This window comes from Vidua macroura, chromosome 15, assembly GCF_024509145.1.
Source record: "Vidua macroura isolate BioBank_ID:100142 chromosome 15, ASM2450914v1, whole genome shotgun sequence".
Lineage (NCBI taxonomy): Eukaryota > Metazoa > Chordata > Aves > Passeriformes > Viduidae > Vidua > Vidua macroura.
The window spans coordinates 15,868,287-15,874,286 of record NC_071585.1 but is presented as its reverse complement, the minus strand read 5'-3'; the positions used below and the strand labels follow the sequence as shown (position 1 = coordinate 15,874,286).

General features: G+C 44.5%; 1 protein-coding gene across 3 annotated transcripts in view; it reads left to right on the top strand.

The window, feature by feature from the left end:
- Positions 1-6,000, top strand: part of SFXN1 (sideroflexin 1) — a 21,795-nt gene continuing 15,795 nt past the window's right edge. For 2 of the 3 annotated variants that reach the window (XM_053991376.1, XM_053991378.1), the window contains exons 1-2: positions 1-94; positions 806-906. The gene's annotated coding sequence lies outside the window, so the exon portion shown is untranslated. Of the gene's footprint in view, positions 95-165; positions 370-805; positions 907-6,000 lie in introns of those variants that run through there. The other variant, XM_053991377.1, reaches the window with a different exon arrangement.

Below are 6,000 nucleotides of genomic sequence, written 5' to 3'. Positions count from 1 at the left end.
CGCCGGCTCCCGGCCCCTCGCCCGCCGCGCCGAGCCGAGCCGAGCCAGGCTCTTCCGGGCAGCGGGGCCAGCGCGGCGCGGGGCCGGCGGCCGGGTGAGTACCGGGGCCGGGCAGCCCCTGCGGGGATGGGCTGCGGCCGGGGACGGGCGGAGGAGCCGGTGGCACTCCCAAGTGCTGTACTGTGCTGACCGGGCAGGGACCCAGCTCCATCTGCCACCTCAGTCCCCTCCACGGGGACCCAGCCCCCCCCTCCGTGTTGCTGTGTTCCCTTCACCGGGGAGCAGCCCCGCCGTGTGGCCTCGGCCCCTGTGCAGAAGCCCAGCCCCGTTTGTCACCTCTGTTACCCCTGCAGAGGCCCTGATCTGTTTGTGAGCTCTCCTCCCTTCTCAGGGGTGCAGCCCCGTCTGCCTCCTCCAGCCCTTCCACAGGGACCCAGCCTCATCTTCCTCCTCCAGCCCCTCCACAGGGACCCATCTGCCACAGGGGACCAGCCCTGCGTGTCACCTCCGCTCCCCCGCAGAGCCCCTGACCTGTTTTGTCGCCCTGTCCCCTCCCCTGGGGTGCAGCCCCATGTGTCAGCCCATCTCCTCCGTAGGGGTCTAGCCCTGTGTGTCACCCCTGTCACCTCCCCAGAGTCCCAGTCCCATGTGCCACCCTGTCCCTGTGGAAGCTGGACGCTGGCAGTGTGGGGCTGTCACAGCCCCCTCCTCCCTGCACAAGTAACAGCTCCCTGCTTCCCCAGCCGCTCCCAAAACCTGCCCCTGACCACTCGCTGTCCCCTGAGCAGCACTGTCTGTGTCACAGGGATTGCGTGACAGCGGCACAGACTCCAGGCCTGCAAGAGACGAGCCTCCCTGCTGCAGGATCATCATTTCCAGGGGAGGAACACGCCAAATAACTCCAAGGTCAGACACGTGATAGTCAGAGACAGAATTTTAAATATGAGTATTAATGATTTTTTTTTTAATTTATTGAATCATAAATAATCTATTGTTATTATACTGGTGGGCGGGGTGAAGATTGGTTTTGTACCAATGTGCAATTAAAATATCACCTGGATGGAAGAAGATATATGAAACAGTGAAAAAGTACAGAAGAGAGCCGTGAACACACCTGGGGGTAGAGCCAAAGCTACTGCAGTTTATTGGTGGGGGTTAAAACACAAGGAGCAGAAACAAGCTTGCAGCAATCAGGACTGAAATTAGAGGTTGCACTAACCTTGGTTAGCAAAGGAGGTTTATTTTCCTGAATGTGGAGATGAGGTGGACACGTGCGGCGTCTCTGGACGTGCCTCGTGCAGTGGGAGGGGAGGTGGCAAAGCAAAGCTGTCAGAGCTGAGCTGGCTGCAGGGACCTCTAACATCTGGATCTGTCTTTAATGCAGAATGATGAAATCTCTGGTCAAGTTACACGCCAAAGATGGCTCCTGTTTTGAGGAGAGAGCCCCAGCAGCAAGCTCATCGCTGCTGCTTTTGTTGCTAGGCTACAAGTGGGATGTACATTTATAAGCAAAAAAAAAAAAAAAAATAAACCAAGCATCTTGTAGTGTTGCCATTCTTTGTCTTCTCCAGCATTCCATTTAGGATTGCAGTAGGAAAAATCATAGTGCGGACAAAGATTTTTTTTTTTCCCCCTGGTGATTTAAGTAGGCATTTTACTGGTGGAAGGTGCTTTGAGAAAGAAAAACTTGGCAAGTGGCTTTAACATTTGGTGTAAGTACATTGCATCAGACTCCCAGTCATCAGCTGTGCTGCTTATTTCAAACTGTGGCAGCAAATGTACTGCAAATAGAGGAACACCACTGCTTACAGACCCTGATAAGTCTCACATGTGCTCTTTTACCACCACACAAAAGTGCTTTTTTCCCCAGAAAATCTATTAGTTCATCCCATTTGAACTAATTAACTGCCATGACTGACATCCCTGGAGAGGGCCTTGTGTTCCTTTCTTTGCCAGAGCAATTAAAACGTGGATTTGCCTTTCTGCTGTTGCTTTGCCAGTGTTTTGTAGTTTTAAAGTAGAACAGGTCACTTTTTCCTAATCAGAGGGAGGTTTATTTCCTGTGTTTTCTCCTAAGCCAACACAGCAACCTTTTGGGTGGGCATTGTGGAAAATTGGGCACTGGAAAAGAAAAATCTTGAGTTTGTTCAAAGAGCCCCAAAAAAGGAACAATGTGTTACTTGAGGAATAAAGAGACCTAGCAGGACTCTGGAGTATTTCTCTATCAAAGTGGCATTGTTTTCAGCTCTGCAAAAACAAGCAGCTGTGGGCACTTGGATTTACAAAGAGAAGGAAGAAGAGAAGCTCTTCTCCCCATTTTCTGGCAGCAGGTACTTTTCTCAGCCTCAAGATTTTCCAGGCTGCATCTCATTTCCCAGGACAAGGCACTGACAGCTGGACATCAGGTTGTTAAGGGACTGCTTTAAAGAATGGAGATGTAGGGGCCTAAGTGTGTCAAATCTTATTTTTGTCTCTCCCAGTGCACATGAAGTATCAGCAGCACCTGGCTCTAACTTTTGAACTATTCTTATTCAAAAGAATCCTAAAGGATTCTGTGAAGAAAGAGGTTCTGCTGTTATCTTCTATTTTTACTGGGTTTTCAGGGAAAAGCCTCGCTCTTGTTCTTTAAAAAAAGAATTCTTAGTTGCCTCTAGAAGATTTTGTGAATCTTTATCTGACCTGAGCACCTTTACCTCACCAGAACTTATGGGTCTAAGTCCTGGTAAAGGACACCACAAAAGTGACACCTTTCAGCATTTGTGCAGGCTGGTTGGAATTCTGTTTTAAGCTGGATTACCCAGCTCATCCCATGCTTTGTAACAGGAGGTTGCAGGTTGGGAGTTGGGCACCAAGAAGTGAAATGTCACAGTGAGCATTATCACAATTATATCTGCTCTGCTTTTGGATGTGGAATTCTCTTTAGACTTCTCCCTGAGTTCACACTTGCATCATCATGAAATTTCCTTTTCTGTCACTCTAGTCCCAGTTTTAGCTGATACTGTAAAGAAACTGATGAAAAATCTTAATTTTGGAGTGGAGTTTTTCAAGGCTTGGGTTAAAATACAAGGTGTCAGTAACATAAGAAAATATCAATTGTTCCAAGGAAGGTGGCAAAGCTTCATTTCATCATTTGTGCACTGCTGCATGAGTTTAAGTTGCCCAGAATTTCCCAGATCATTTACCCATCTGGATTATTCAGTCATGTAACATAGTTTAAAATAAGTGATCAAATATCTGGGTTGTTCAAAATTGAGTGAAATAAATACTCATTGCTATTCTTCTCACTGTTGCTTTGGTTTGAAAAGTGGTTGCATGACCTTCAAATGTGATGTTTAAAAGATGAACTTTGTCAAGGAGCAGCAGAGAGTTGAACTCCTGACAACTCCTGAATCTGCATTTTGTATAATTGTTGCAACTGCTACTGTTAACCTTTAAACAAGGTTTAAAGTCTTCTGCTGTTGCTGGTTCTGTGGAAAATCTAAATGTAGCCTTTGTACCAAAACTGCTGATCAGGTTTTGTATGTAATTATTGTGTTAATGCAAGCCACTCTCACTTATTCTGAAGCCCTTTATTCCCCCCAGTTAATATTAGTATTAAACTTTAGCGTGTGAACTGGCAGATGATTCCATCTGATCAGAGAAATTTGCCATGGGCAGGGACATCTTCCACTAAACCAGGCCCCGTCTAACCTGGCCTTGGACACTTCCAGGGAGTAGCCACAGCTTCTCTGGGCCCCCTGGGTGCTTCACCAGCCTCACAGGGAGGGATGTTTTCCTGATATCCAAACTAACCCTACTCTATTTCAGTTTGAAGCCGTTCCCCCTTGTCCTGTTGCTCCAGGCCCTTGTAAAAAGTCTCTCTTCATCTTTCCTGTGAGCTCCCTTCAGGCAATGGAAGGCCACAATAAGGCTGAACATTCCCAATTCTCTCAGCTTTTCCTCACTGGAGGAAAAACACAGCCATGTGTTGAGGAAAAACTTTATGAACTCACCATCAGTTATGACTCTGAAAAGATGGTACACAGGAGGAGCCACACAGGGATAATCAAACCTCTGTGTGAGTGCTGGGGAGACAAAGAGTGCCAAAAATGTCCCTGGTCATGGGAATGCCAGCCCTGGTATTGTTCAGGGGGCCAGGGTTTGCCCAGCACAGCTGATGCTCAGCCAGACAATCCCGCAGCACGAGGCAGGATTTAGCTGCTCTTCTCCACGGGCAGTTTGGATACGCTGCTCTAATTTGGAAACTGAAAGGGTTTAGTGATATGAATGTGCCAGAGAGCATAGTCCAGCCTTCAGTGCTGATTTAATTTGCTGGGGAAAACAGCTGCAGGGTTTCCAGGTACAAGTGGTTTTATTAAATACCTTCCTAATTGTTCTGTTATGTGAAATAGTGAAAATATGGATGATTTTCTCCCTTTCTGGGTGTTTTCCATGAGAGTTGTTAATTGTTTGACTGCTTTACGATGTCATTCTTTATCCTTTCCAGTACTGCTGATCCTCCTATGTGAACATAACCTCAAAGTGACATTTCAGTACAGATTATTACAACAACTGATGTGTTTGTAAAATTCACTTTGTTTCCCAAATCCTCTGTTCATGTCTTTGTGTGTGGAGAAGAGCAATTGCCTGGGCAATTTTGCTGCTTCCACATTAAAAGTAAAGGTGCTGTTGATTAAAATTTTATCCTATTTCAGGATTAGTTGGTATTTTCTGCATAGCAGCAGGTGGGAACAATAAATTCAGGTGTTTACATATATGGGCACCTTAATTAATTAATTAATGGTTAGGCAGTTTGCCTTCATTGGTTGATTGTAACAAAGCAAACAGTTTTATCTTTGTCTTTATTGTGCTTTTACTTTCCAGTTCCCTTGCAAACTTTGTTTATCTCAAGGTTCAGCTTGATTTATTTAAATTTTATTTAATCCTAATGTCCTTTATTTTTCCTGTACCCAATTTGATTAGGGGTAATGAGAACTTAAATCTTGGGCACACTTAGTACAGATGGAAAATTAGATCACTGAAAGTAGTGGAGTTCCACCCTTGACAAAGCATTGTAGTTAAAATAATAATTAAATCTTAAGTAGTTTTATTACAGTGCTTTTATTATTAAGTATTTGAATGGGTTATGCAAACAGCAGCTCCCCTCTGAAATTGTATCTGAAAATTAAGGTGACAGGTAGGTAAAAATAGTGTTGCAGCAACTTAAATTGAGGGTGTTGCCCCTTTTTCTTACAGTTTAAATAAAAAAATGGAACTTTAAAAAAATCCATCTAATTTATGATGATGACTATGGCTGTCAGAAAATATATTGATGAAATATTTTTGGGCAGTTGCCACTTTTACTTTGTAGTTGGACATTTTGTTTTATAAAGGGATCACTTTGAAGTATATCAGCACTTTATGAGCTTAGGTGTTTGCTTTATGGGATTTATTTCCCTTTTCAGCATTTACTAATGGGGCCTGATGAGTCATGAGTAGCATCATGCAGTCTCTTTAAAAGAAGAAACTAGCTTTTGTTGTAAAAATATTTTGCTGGAAAACTTCTAAGTTTTCAAGACAGAAATTCCCTGGTTCTCTTAGGCACTGTTGTAACAGGTCTGTGATTCAGAGTCCCATGACTGGCAAACTCAGCCACCTTTTTTACTTCACTGCAAGTTCTACCTATCTCCATATTATTCTCCACTCGTTTTTTTTACACTCCCGTGTGTGTGTGACATCTGCTCTTTCTCTGTGGGCAGTGGTGGTCTGTCTGGTTTATTTTAAGTTCTTTAGAACAGCTTTGTTCCTACTTATCTGCTAAATGGGCAAATCAGCCACATCACTGAGAGAAGAAAATCTGTTTGTGTACTTAAATAGCTGTCACCTAAAATTTAAACCCCTTTTTCAGGAGATTTAACCTTTTTGCAGGGTGGGCAGCTGTCCCATCCCCCCTCCCCCCATCCTGTGCAGGATTGAATGTCCTTTATTAAGATTAGTAATAGTGAAGTCCATGTTCTCTGT